At 57.2% G+C, this 12,883-nt stretch overlaps 1 protein-coding gene across 15 annotated transcripts in view; it reads left to right on the forward strand.

Moving 5' to 3' along the window:
• Window positions 1–1,022: 1,022 nt before the first annotated feature.
• ZNF185 (zinc finger protein 185 with LIM domain) overlaps window positions 1,023–12,883 on the forward strand; it is a 59,986-nt gene continuing 48,125 nt past the window's right edge. For 4 of the 15 annotated variants that reach the window (XM_031675104.2, XM_072956870.1, XM_072956876.1 and 1 more), the window contains exon 1: window positions 1,025–1,232. The gene's annotated coding sequence lies outside the window, so the exon portion shown is untranslated. Of the gene's footprint in view, window positions 1,233–12,883 lie in introns of all 15 variants that reach the window. The other 11 variants (XM_031675097.2, XM_031675107.2, XM_072956875.1 and 8 more) reach the window with 7 other exon arrangements.

Consider the following 12,883-nt stretch of genomic DNA (forward strand, 5'->3'; position numbering starts at 1 on the left):
GGAAGCCATCAAACAGCTGCAAGCAGTGGAGTGATGTGTAAAGTTTTACACTGACCTGTGTGGAGCTGGATGGGAAGGAAGGCAAGACCAGAGGCAGGGAAACCAATGAGGGGACTGGTCCTGTAGCCGAGACCTGGGCAGTGAGCGTGGAGAGAAGTGGATAGATTGGAGGGCCATTTGGGACATAGATCTGGCAGGGCTTGATGAAGAAAAACCTGCTAGTCCATTCTTTTCCTTTTGCTCCTGTCATCCTGGTAGGCCAACTCACGGCCAACTCTGTGCTGCAGCCCCCAGCCCAGTGCCTTACACAGAGCAAGTACTCAGCAAGCATGACAATGACACAAATACTCAAAAAGGAACAGTGAATGCCACTCATCAAACAGCACTGGCCCTCTGAGTCTGGATGTGTCTCCCCACCCAGCTTGAGGGGTGGCCTGGCTTGCTGATGGGGTGTTCGAGGCTGGGCCTTGGAAACCCCATCTCCCCAGGATGGCTTTCCATGGCGAGAACTTCCCAGGCCCAGCCGGGGAGCAGGCGCTCTCACTTTCTTCTTCCCAGCCTCTAGGACTTCCTGCATGATCTCAGCCGACAGCCCCCAGCCCCCTCCCCGCCCCTGTCTGGGATCTCCATCTGTAAAATGGATCTAGGAACAGTAGTTTTCGACAGAATTAACCCGCAGCATCTGTGGAAGTCATCGGCCCCAAGCGGGGGCCAGATCGCGTAGGGCGCGGGCAGGGGAGCAACTAGGCAGCCGGGGCCCTTCACGTGGCGGAGGCCTGCCAGCCCGGGGCCGCGAGCCCAGAAGAATTTGCCTGGCAGATTTCCATGGCGGCAGAGCCTTCTGGAGCTCGCACCAGGCTCGGTGCAGGGAGCCCGGGCCTTGATTTCTCCAGCAGCCCCGCAGGGCGGGGCCGGGAAGGGGAGGGCGGGCCGAGGACACTGGCGGGAGAATGTGAGGAATGTGCCAGGCGCAACTACCTACCCCAGGAGAGGGCAGAGGAAGAGGGCCGGCCGAGGGGAGGGGCGAGGGGTGAGGCTCCGGGCGCAGGAGAAAACCTGTTTGTTCTCCTGCGGGCGGAACCCAGTCCGCGCCTCCTCGCCGCCCTGCGCGCTCCCCGCCGCGCCCCGCACCCCGCGTCCGCTCCCCGGCCGGGCGCTGCCCACCTCAGGGAGCCCGCGCCCCGCGCCCGCCGGACCTTCTGCCCGCCCCGCCAGACGGGCACCTGTGCCAGGTAGGGCTGTCTAGTCGCCGTCGCGCTGCCCGGCAGAGTCAGCGAGGGGGAAGCTGGACAGTGCCCAGCTGGGTGACGGGGGCAACTCAGGGCCTCAATTTCCCCATCCATAATCTCCACCCTCTCTAAGCATCCCTTGTGGGCTTCCACTGGGAGAGGCAATGTGCTTAGTTTTCTGGTTTTCATTTAGAGCAAAGAAATTAAGGAGAGAGGTGCAGAAGCCTGGCCGGGTCCCTCCGTCCTGACTCGTTCTGGAAGAGAGGGTTGGGTTGTTAGTAAAAGGCCTGGGGCCAGGGTGCTCTGAGAGTTGATTGCAGGCGGCAAGAATAAGGGAATCACAGATCAGTTAGTTCACCCTGTGTCCATTTAATAGAGGAGAAAACTGAGACCCAGAGTTTGGCTTGCCCAGGAGCCCAGAGCAGGAAGCTCACGGGTGGCTTGTGATGAGCATGTGCTGTACACAGGGCGATCTCCTGGAGCCACTGGGAAGGTAGATGCTCAGACAGAAGGCGCCGAATCAAGTGCCACTGAGTGTTATCGACTCGATCTGCTGGGAGCGGGCTCTGTAGCTGGATTGTTTTTATGGGGGCAGGGGAGCCAAGAGCCTTGTCCTCTTTGGAAAGGCAGAGTGATACCTTGCCTTGGAAAGAGACTGAAAGCTCAGCTTCTCCGTCCACTCTGTAACTTCTGAGCTGGGCCACCCGGGAACCTCCATGGGTCCGAGGGGGTAAGACACCAGGCTGCCTCCCACCCAGGACAACTGGGGGCTCAGCTGAGGTTGGTGATGGGCGTGCCTGGGCTTTGGGACATCCGAGGCACAATGGGACTTGTGTTCTCACTGAGCCATTTGCACTTCATTTTCACTTTGTGGGAGGCAGTACAACCGCATCTGATAACCACTCTGTGAGCTTTGATAGGGAGCCCCTCACGACCCACCCAGCAGTGGTCCCGGCCTCTGGCACCTGTACCCAGTCTTGCCTGGGCCTCATGGCCTTTTGTACTTCTGATCATGGTACGTGGCTGTGGACAGAAAGCAGGGCCCCATGGGCATGGGGAGGGACTCTAGGTTCCCACTCCCTCCTCACCAGCTCACTTAGAGCTGTTGGGGAAGGCAGGGACAGTGGAGGGGGATCCTACCTTCCCAGGTCCTCCACTGCCTCATCTGAAAAATCAGGGACTCCTAAGAGGCCAGTTCAGAGGTCCTGCTCACCATTTAGAAGCAAGTGGCCAGAAGACAGATGCACAGACCAGGTGCCAGCTTGCTGGCTGGCCTTGGTACTTGTGCTGTTTGCCTCAACACCTGTGTGCCACTCCAGGATGAGAAGGAGCAGATCCGCCTCACCTGCCCTACCCCCTCTTTCCATCAATTCCCAGCCCCAGCCCTTGTGCTTCCTAGCCTGGCTTGGGGGCTCTACACTCAACTGTGAGGAGCTGATGGAAGGCATCCAGCACACGGCTAGGCACACAGCAGGTGTGCCAGATCTGTTCATTTCCACCCTCTGGATGGATGCTCACAGGTCAGTGACAGTGGTGGCCCATGACCACACTGGGTGCTGCAGCTCTGAGTGGCATAAGCACCAGGAGCTGTGGGAGCCAGGAGCGGGCTTGGCTCGGAGGATTAGAAAAAGACTTCCTGGAAGGGGAGGGCTTGGACGCAGGAGGAAGAGTGCGTTCTTTGGGGATGCTTGAGTCTAGCCTCCTCCTTGTTCCCGAAAGACCAAAGCAGGTTCTTCCTAAACGCTTGAAGATAACTCAGACGCAGGTCTTGCCCCAAGGAATGACAGTCTAGTTGGGAAGAGAGATGAGCCATCAGTAAGGAGCTGCCACCTGCATCAAAACTGTCCTCACTTCCTCTTCAGTGGGTGTCCAGATTCCAGATGGAGCGCCCCCAGCTGAGGGCATCTACCCCAGGCACAGCCAACGCTTCAGCTCAGGCTTCTCTAGCCTGTCCTGCATTTGTGCTTAGTGTCCCAGTGACTTCATAAGATCTAGCAGTGGGGAGATTCTGGGCCTCTAGCAGGGGGCCTGGGACCTGCCCACGGAAGGCATCAGCACCCAGTCCCTGAACTGTCCTCAGTCGAATGCCAAGAAGAGTTTCAAATCTGGCCAAATGCACTCTAGAAGCTGGAACCCTGCCTTTTCCCTTCCCCTCTCAGCCTCCACGGCTGACTGATCCCGTTGGTCTGGGTCTCGATTCAAGCCACAGTTCATAAGATGCCAGCTCAGGCATAACACCAGCTTGCTTTCTGCTTGCCAAGGGAGGCTGCCCCCACTGCCAGGCCCTCCTGCCATCCGGCAGGACCGTGGCCGGGGAAGAGGAGAGGTGCTTCCTATGGCACCAGAGCTCTGAGAGGCAGCCCACGTGGCTCCCCAGACCTTTGGGCTCCTAAGGTTGGGATCTGTCAGTGACTCACACCTCTGAGAGTGACACTCAGGAGAGGTTGGTGTCATTGCTTCTGAGGGTTGCAAAGTGGCATCAGGAGATGGTTGGTAGTAGGGTGTGCGTCAGGACAGGAAGGCGCCTTTACAGCCCAGCAGAAGAAAGTGGCTCGGAGGCCAGACAGGGTTGAGACTGCAGCTCAGCCGCAGTCTAGTTGTGCAAACCTGAGCACATCACAAAACCTCTGGAGGCCCCAGTTTTGTCGCCCAGACAGAGAGGAGGCCGAAGCCAGAAGCACCTGCTGCACAGCCACAAGCAGCACGGAGGCGAGGGCCTGTCAGGGCCATGGGCTGAGCCAGGACTGCAGTGGCCTCCTTGGGGGCCATGGTAGCCAGAGGTGAGGTTGAGGCCAGGCTGGGAGGGATGTGGACTCCCCACCTGAGGAAAAGCCATTTAAACATCCCTGCCAGTCTATGCCAACCATGCAGATTGTGTCTACCCCCAGTTAAATGATTTGCCACACCACCATAATTCTTGGGTCATCTCTGGACGCCTACTAAAATCAGATTGGCTTTCTTTTATAATTTTCACTGTTTTGGTTTTTCACTTTTGGATTAATTTAGAACAACAGAAAAGTGATCAGAATGGTACAAAGAACTCCCTTATCTGGATCCCCCACTGTTAATGTTCCTGAGTTTTCTTTCAGAAGGGGAAATTGATGTGGGGGTACTTGTACGACAGTTGCTTCCCACTGAGGAGTGGCTGTGGTGGGGCCAGGAGGTGGGTAGGGCTGGTGTCATTTCATTTTTCCAAAGGCAAACTGAGTCAGAGAGAGGAACTTGCTCAAAACTCACTTGAGGATTACCTTATTTCACAGAAACACGTACTGATTTGGCACCAGGAAACAGAGATGAGTGAGGACTGAGAAGGGCGGGGATAGGGAAGCGGGAGGGGCAGGGCTGGGTGGAGAGGGGACTGGAAAATGGAAGGATAAGAGGCCTGTGGGTGTCATTCTCAATGTCTAACATGGAAGGCAGGAATCTGCAACTTAAGCACACGTCCCAGGGGACCTGGATGCCAGAGGGATCCAGGGGCCACTTTCAGAAACACTGCCAAGGCTTTTCCCATAGGGAGCATGCTCACTCCCTATTTCCAGAGAAAGCTGGGAACTAGAGCAGCTGCGGTGTTTGTGGGGCTCTGGGGCCACATCCTGGGTCCAAGAGGTGGCCTGGCCTCCAGGGCCAGAGGTGGGCAGGCCCCAGGCTGCTGCCCGCTGTCACTGACAGTCCCTGGCCTTGGCCCCATCTGTGAACACACCTTGGGTGCTCGGTCTGGCCTCCTTGCTCTGGTCCCTGCGATCCCTGGCTCAGCACGCCAGATTCTGATGGCTAGGTCAGTTTCCCAGAGAGCTTGATGGGGCAGAGGGTTGCTATGGAGTGAGCAGGCACAAGGCTTACAGTCCCAAGAATGGAGATTCCTGGTGAAAATGCTTACACAGACAGTCCCTCATCACTTCTGCCCCATGAGCTCCTACTCAATATTTCATTCTTTCAGGAGGGCCAGAGCCAAGGGGCCTTCTTGGGAAATGCAGTGTCTGGCAGTGTCCAGCAGGGCTGCTCTCAGCTCCTATCTGTCTGTCTGTCCAGCACCCAGCCTGGCTTCAACCTTCTATAAATGCTCATTGACTAAATGAAAATGTGGCCTTGGGCAAACGCTTTCTCCTCTCTGGGTGTCCATACTCCCATCCAAAAATCAGGGCAGTGATAAGAGGTAGGGGCAGAGCTCAGGGAACTCCGGGTCTGGGATGGACAGGAAGGGGAGAGGGGAGGGCCTGGGAAGGGGGAGGGCAGCCTGTGACTAGGACAAAAGGAGTTGGCTTTGGCCAGTGTTAGTCAGGGGCAGGTGGATGGAACTTCCCTGTCACTGGGCTGAATGGGTGGCCACAGAGGATGGGGAGACTTGGTTGAGGTGGAGGGGGGGCCCAGGTCCCTCTCAGCCCCATTGGCTGTCTGTGTGGAGATGGGGAGGGGCTTCAGACCACCTCGGTTCCAGGCTGCAGAGACAACTGGGGTGTGTGGGGGAAGGGACGGAGCCAGCCCAGGCCCAGCAGGAGGGCTCCAAAGCTTCCTCTGGCCCCTTCTCATGGCAGCCCAGGGAACACTGCGGGTAGCTCATATGGGTGGCTCTGGCAAAGTGTCTTGTTTGGGGTAAGGGCTCATGCACCAGCCCTACTGCTCCCAGCATGTTGGCCCCACCTGGGCCTTGGCCTCCACCAAGACATCTCAGAGGGTCCTGCCCAGAAGCCTTCACTGGCCCTTGAGGCCAAGCCACTTCTGAAATGGTCCAGTTGTCCTAAGCAGTTGTTTGTATCTGGCCTGCTGAGAGCGAGAAAATGGGCACAGGAGAGCCAGGAGGAATCCCAGCCCCTAGGGAGTGACAGGTGGCTGAGTGGCCGTGGCTGCCTCTGCCCCCCTGGGGCCCAAGCTGAGCTCCCAGAACCTGGAGGAAGCTGGCCCGCCCCAGACGACTGCCTCCCAGTGCCCCTCCAGTGCTGACACCGAGAAGTCTAGATTCTGTGGTGTTAGGGGTGGGCTTGGGGGAGGTGAAATTCCAGATCTTCATGCAGAAGTCATTTACCTGAAAAGCACATTTACAAATACTACCCCCACTCCATGCGGTTTTTTTTTTCCATATTACATTGTCTCCCTCTGCAACCCAAGTCTCCTCCCGCTTTTATTTCCACGTGGTGTGCATCCTTCTCACTACCCCTCGGCTTCCAGACGGGAGCCCTGGGCCTGGAGCATCACGGGTGGTCAAGGTGCTCCACTCTGCCACTCAAACAGGCAAGAGAGGCCGGCCAGGGCTCCTGGAACTGTGTGCTGAGCTGCAGACTGAGAGCCTCAGTCATGACCCAGTGGTTCAGCCATCCATCTGGAAGGCTTCAGAAGGGCCCCTTGCCCCTGGACGGCTGCAGAGAACCTCTGGATTCCAAGAACCCCTGGAGCAGCTGCAGCAATGCCTGCTCCACCCCTCCCTGGAGGACAGCACTCCGTCTGCTGACTGCCCTACTGCTAGCTGCTGAGACTGGGAATCAGGATGATTGAGACCATTCATGAGACCTGGTCACGGGAGACTGCTTCAGAAAATGGGATGTTTGATCATTCCAGCCCTTTTGGCCTGGGGGATAAGTTTGGCTGACCCAGTGTCGGCTTAGGTCGGCCTGGGTCCAAACAGTCAGCCAAGTGCATGCCTTGAGAAAGGACTGGACGTGGTTACCCACACAGGGGATGGCGGTCAAGGGACTTTCAGCATCCCCAGCCCCCTCCATACTCCATGTCATGTCCTGCTTCGGCATCATCCATCTCTGTGTCCAGGCCTTTCTCAGCCCAGTGTGTGGTGTGCACGCCAGTTCAACCTTGCACTTCTGGCTGCAGCCTCCTGGGCCACAACCTGGGCCCTCCCTCCCTCTGATGGGGGGTCCTTTGCCCCCGGGGGGATGTTGCAGAAGAAGGACAGGCCTGGGAGGGAGGCTTTGAAACTGGCACCTCATGGGGTCCTGTGGCCCTGGTGATGGGCAGAGGGGCTGCACTGAAGCCCATGCCTTCCCCCCACCCCCCTGGGGCCAGGTGCATGGGTCAGGGAGCACTTTGAGAACAGGCTTCATCTTCGGCCAGACAGGGAAAGTGACATGTCCAGTGACTTCTAGCAGAACCAGGACTTGGAGTCCATGTCTCTTGGTCTTTCCTTTGCACATGAGTTGGAAGAGATAGCACGAGTGCCCTTCTTGTGAAATGATGGATGATGGGCCCAGCTGGCTCGTCCCTGAGGCTTTCTAATCTAGGTGTGTCCCCCACCGCCCGCTCAGCTTTGGTGTCTGCTGCACCCTTCAGGCTCTGGTGGCAGCCAGGTCGGCTGCAAAGGGAAGTTCTCTGAGGAAGGACAGGTGGGGCTCTCCAGCCAGGTGGGCTTTGACTGTCTCGGTGTCACTGTCCCCTGGAGACCCAGTCTGCCCCAATTCTGGGGCAGCTTGTTACCCTGAATGACCTTGAGAGGGGCTTCTCATGGGCACTTAAGTGCTAGAGAGGACCCTGATCTTGAAGCTTGAAGGCATTTGCTTGAAACACACCCAAAGAGGACCCAGGTGTCTCTTTTAGAAAGTGGCTCTAAGGCACAGAGGGACTTTTCTTTGAGTCCATTCCCTGATGCTGGGGCCACTGGAGGCTCTTTGTCCAAAAGGAACATTTACAGTGAACGTGGGCAGGAACCTCACCGCCACACCTAGATCTAGTGGGTCAAGCTGTCAGTCAGCTGACAAGGGGCATGACCTGGAAGGGTCATGTACGGAGTCCTCCCTACCTCCCTCCCACCCTCTTCTCACTGAGGGTAGCAGCTCCCAGGTTGAATTGGGCCAGGAGGGAGGCATGAAGGGACTCTGGCAGCCTGGAGCTTCCGGCTGTTTGTCATAGGAGGGCCAGAGGGGACAGGTGTGACAGCCTGGTCCCCCTTGCAGGTTTTGTTTGTCCATGATTTAGTTGTGACACCCTCATCCAATGGTGGAGAGCCGAGGCCCCATGGGAGAAAGGAGTCTCCTTGCTGCTGGGCCAGCTGTCTTCTCCCAGACCCACCCCTTGCTCCTGGCAGCACCCAGCTGGAGGATCAGAATGGGCTGGGTGCCCCCAGTTTAGGAACGAGTTGCTGGGAGATAAGGGACTTTTCATCACTTCACCTCTTGCCTCCTGCCCCAGACAGGAGTGCTTACGTTTCTGCTGACGTGATGGAGAGGTCACATTCTGACCCAGAGACCCATGAAAACTCTTGCCTACAGAGCTTTATTAAATGTAGCCTGAGGTTGGCCCCTGCCCTGGGTGGCCCAAAGCGTCAGTGGCTTTATCCAGATGTCCTTGCTGCAACCGTATTTGGTCACTGGGCCTGGGTATATGGGTCACTCTCTGGGCTGTACCCTCTTGCCCTGTCCCGCTACTTCCTCACTCTGACTCCTAGCTCACACCTACGAGGTCCGTCCAGACCTGAGAAGTGGGCTATGGTTCCAAGAGACAGAACTGGCCAGCAAGGATCAGAGTGTCACAACTCAGCCCTGTGGAAGAAGCCCTGCCCCTTGTTCTTCTGCTGGGTGGCCAGCGCCCAGCACACACACACAGACAAGCCCCAACACCCGTGCCCTCTGGCTATGGCTCCTTGGTGTAAAGCAATGTTCTGTGCTCCTGGATGGCCAGGCTAAAAGTGTTTTGTTCCTCTTCCCTCCTGGTTTACCTAGGAGGTCCCTGACTCGCAGCCAGCACTGCCCACCTCCAGCCCCCTGCCATCCAGGGTGGAGAAGGGTAGTCACTCAGCCCGCTGTCTCATTCCACACAAGCCCTTGCCTCCAAGACCCCAGGCAGGGGACCTGCGCGCTGGGCTGCCTGTGTTCCCAGGCCCCACGGCCTCACCGACGCAGTGGCGTTCTTCCCGTTGTCTGGAAAAAGCCAGCCCATCCCAGCTGTGCCAGCAGGACCCAGGGAGGGGCACTTCAATCCTGGGGCGGGCTGCTGTGGGGGTGGCAGCAGCACCAGAGTGAGGACCCCAAGGGGACTTGAAGCTCCTCTGGGCTGAAGCTCAAGGCCATTTGTCAAGGGCAGACACAGAGGCCTGCTTGGGAAAGGGGGTGTGCACAACACGTTGAGTCAAGAAAGTTGGCAATTCTAGAAACCTTTCTCAGAGTTAGTCTTCTCATCTTGGAGGCAGAGCACATCCTTGTGGGGTGACAGGGTGCCCCCTCCTCCCACTGTTTCTCTCCATCTCTGTGTCCTCACGCGTCAGCCGAGCATTTGTGTCACTGTCTGCCCGCTCCCCTGGCTCCCTCCCTCCCTCTGGTTTGCCTGCATCAGCTCCAGCTCCACTCACTGATGGCCTCTGACACCACCAGGCTCGACAACAGGCTCCGTGCACCCCTCTCATTGGCTCCTCGCTTCGCTCTATCCAATCAGGGCCAGAAACCCTTTCGTTGGGAGGTTGCCAGGCAGCCTTGAGAGGCTGCAGCAGCAGGGAGGAAGGTCCGGGGCAGCCATCCACATCAGAGAGGATTTGTCCCCGTCTCTCCCAGACAGCCCTGCTGGGGACACACCCCTGTGCCGCAAGAGACATGGGACGGCGAATGGAAGAGGGGCCCTGCCTAGTGGGGCCTCATCTAGTGAGGCTCCAGCAGTGTGTCATGACGGATGCCTGGGGTGGAAAGTGGCAGATAAGCCACCCATTCCTTTGATGATCTAGGCCAGGCCCTTGGGCAGGGCAATGTGACCACTCCTAAGGAATCAGAAGATTTTTCCCTATCAAGGTAGAAGTGGGGCCACAGTCCTGAAAGGTACACAGAGTGGCTGCCCTGACTAGGCCCACACTCACACGGGCCATTTGGGAGGTGAGGACATTCACCAGCATCCAGACACCCAAGTCACGGGATGGAACAGAGCTGGCACCAAATCCCAGGGAACAGCACGTGTTCTGACTTGGGACCGTCCTGCCAGGAGGTGACCCGGTGAGCTGGTCCACAGGCTTGGTGGATCAGCATTACTTTAGACAGTGGGATAACATCACAGCCATGTGAGGCCCCTGAGGGACGAGGAGCAGGGCTTTGAGCCTGGGGGGACGGTGTTTGCTCTCAGGCTGGGTGGCCCCTCCTGATGGCAGGGCTCATGGGCCAGGAGGGCCTAGGAGTAAGTGCCCAAGTGCCCAGAGTAAGAGGAATACTGGAGCTTCAGGGTGTGGGCTGTCCAGCTCGGAGAGGATTCTGGGGTCTGGTGCTCGGAGTTGGTAGTGGCTTGAGCCAAGCACCATCTACATGGCTGGCCGAGTCCAAGAGTCCCCTCCCTCCAGCAGGTGTGAGCCAGCTGCTGGTGCCAAGTGCCCTGCTTTTCCAGCTGCCAGCAGTGGGTGTGCCCAGGCCGCCTGGACACTGGCATTGTGCTCCAGGGAGCATTACGTGATGTCACGTATGAGATCAGCCAGGCTACTGTGCAGCCACAGCTGGGGCTCAGGTTCTAGCTGAAGGTGTTGGAAGTGTTTGGGGGCCAGTTGCCCAGCCTCCCCGAGCTCAGTTTGCTCACAGTGTAGCAGGACGAGGGAATACTTACTGCTGCCAGGTTGTCCCGATGCCTAGACTGGGTGCTCATAGTCCACATCCAAAGACCTCCTGGGAGGGCAGGGCCAAGGCTACAGTCAGCTGGCCGAGGGAGGGGGAGGGGGAGTCCTCCCCACATGTGCAAAGTGCATTCCTTCTGTCTTACTACACCCCTAGTGTTCTGAGCCAAAGCCTGCCTCCTGCTCGCAGGGGTGCTTCTGCTGCTGTGTGACAGAAAGACTATAAATACACAGAGGAGCAAAATGTTTTTGAATATATCCTTTCAGAGGTTTCTTTTCCTGTGAATTTTTCTGTAAATATATTTTTAAGGACATGGAAACATCCTACACATCTTGTTTTAAAAGCTGCATTGTAATATGCTTAAATACAACTATTGGGAACTTCGAGTATTGCCAAATTTTCACCATCATTTTCAGCACCAGGAAGATACCCTCTTGTGTGCTATGTTCTGCTTATACAATTGTCTCCTTAGGAGAGATTGCTGTGAGTGGAGCTGCTGGATCAATGGGCTCGCCCTCTCTAAGGCTTTTGATATACATGGAGACCTGTCCTCCAAAAAGATGCCCTGACTGACCTTCCCTGGAAATGCCCTGCAGAGTGGTCCACCCAGCCTCCAAAGCTGCTCCTGTCTGCAGTGAGGGTTTTCTCATTGCCTATTGATTGGACGGCCCACTGCCCTGTTCTCTAAGAAGGATTGGATGAGGGGAGGGGATGGTGGGCCTGAGAGGAGACCTAGGTCAAAGGTGATATTGAGTAAGTCAGCAGCACGGCCCCTGCCAGCCTCCAGCCCAGCGACATAAGCAAAAGTACGCAGATGAACTTGGCAGGCCCACCTTCCAGGGATGCTGAGGCATATGGTCCACTTGGAGTGCAGTGTTCATGGAGGAGGGGTTGGTGAGAAAAGTGGCCAGGGGACTGGGGAGTTTACTCCTAGTCTTAGAGACAGTAAGGAGCCAGCAGAAGCTAAGTGAGAAGCGAGGGCTGATGGGTGATCAGCGAGGCACAGATGAAAGCCAGTGGACCAAGGAGGAGGTCAGAAGTGACTGTGGCCTGAACCAGAGCTGTGGGGATGAAGGGGAAAGTCAGCTGTCCAGCTGGGACATAGATTCAAACCTCATATGTCCATCCGTCTGACTGGTACTCATCACCTGAAAGTATCCTTGTCCTAAAGAGCTGCCGCCTTCTTCAGGCCCACCAGAAGTCTCTGCTTCCTGACTCAGATTTATGGTCCCATCAAAAAAGTCTTTTGACTTCTAAGATGCAGCATGAGCCCTGGCCTTTGCCTGGTGAGGTGGGATCTTAGCTGTAAAGATGGGGCCCCACTCCAGCTCCGCCCTCCCTTGCTGTGGGCTCTTGTGCATGTCCCTGCCCCTTTGGCCCAGGAGTCCCCAGTGGCCCCTCTGCCTCTGTCATTTTGTCTGTGCGTGAGTCTGTCCTGATTTTGGAAGTGGCTTCTCTGGTCTGATTTGGCAGAAAACTTCTAGGCAACCTGGCCAACAGGCTTGTCAACGGGAAAATGATAAGTTCCTGAAGGAGCTTAAAGGACGAGTAGTAGGAGGTCCCAAGCTGAGGCCCAGAAGAGGCCAGGGCCTCCCCCAAGGCCTCCAGACAGTCAGCAGCACCAGGAGATGGGGGACCAAGATCTCAGGTAGCCCAGTGTGGCAATTCCATGGGCTGCTGAGAAGGGACAGTTGGGCAGTGTGGTCCGAGGGACCTACGGAGTGAGGTCTGCTCGATAGAACTCTGACGTGGCAGCCCATTCACACTGATGAGGTGCTGTTCCTGGCACGCAGTAGGCTCAGGCCTCCTAGGCTGCTCATTTGGTGCTGTTTATGGGAAATCCAGCTCTTGCTGATGTGGCAAATTTGGTTTGTTCTTGGCCCCCAGCCCTGCCCATTTTTGTGTGCCCCTAACCTCCGTGGAAACATGTCCAACACTTGCCAGCTGGCAGCAGGGCCTGGCTGCTAAGGGCCTGGCCCTGGAGGAGCCCAGAGGGTGGCAGGCCCCTCCAAGGGAGGCTGCTCTGCCTTAGGACGGTGCCGGCCGAGCCAGGGCTTTTGCTTCCCTCCACATCCACTTGCTTAGGCCTCCGGCCCCTCTCCTGAGGCCCCAGCAGCCAGCCGTGGTGGGTCAGTCCTG

This window comes from Vicugna pacos, chromosome X, assembly GCF_048564905.1.
Source record: "Vicugna pacos chromosome X, VicPac4, whole genome shotgun sequence".
Taxonomy (NCBI): Eukaryota; Metazoa; Chordata; class Mammalia; order Artiodactyla; family Camelidae; genus Vicugna; species Vicugna pacos.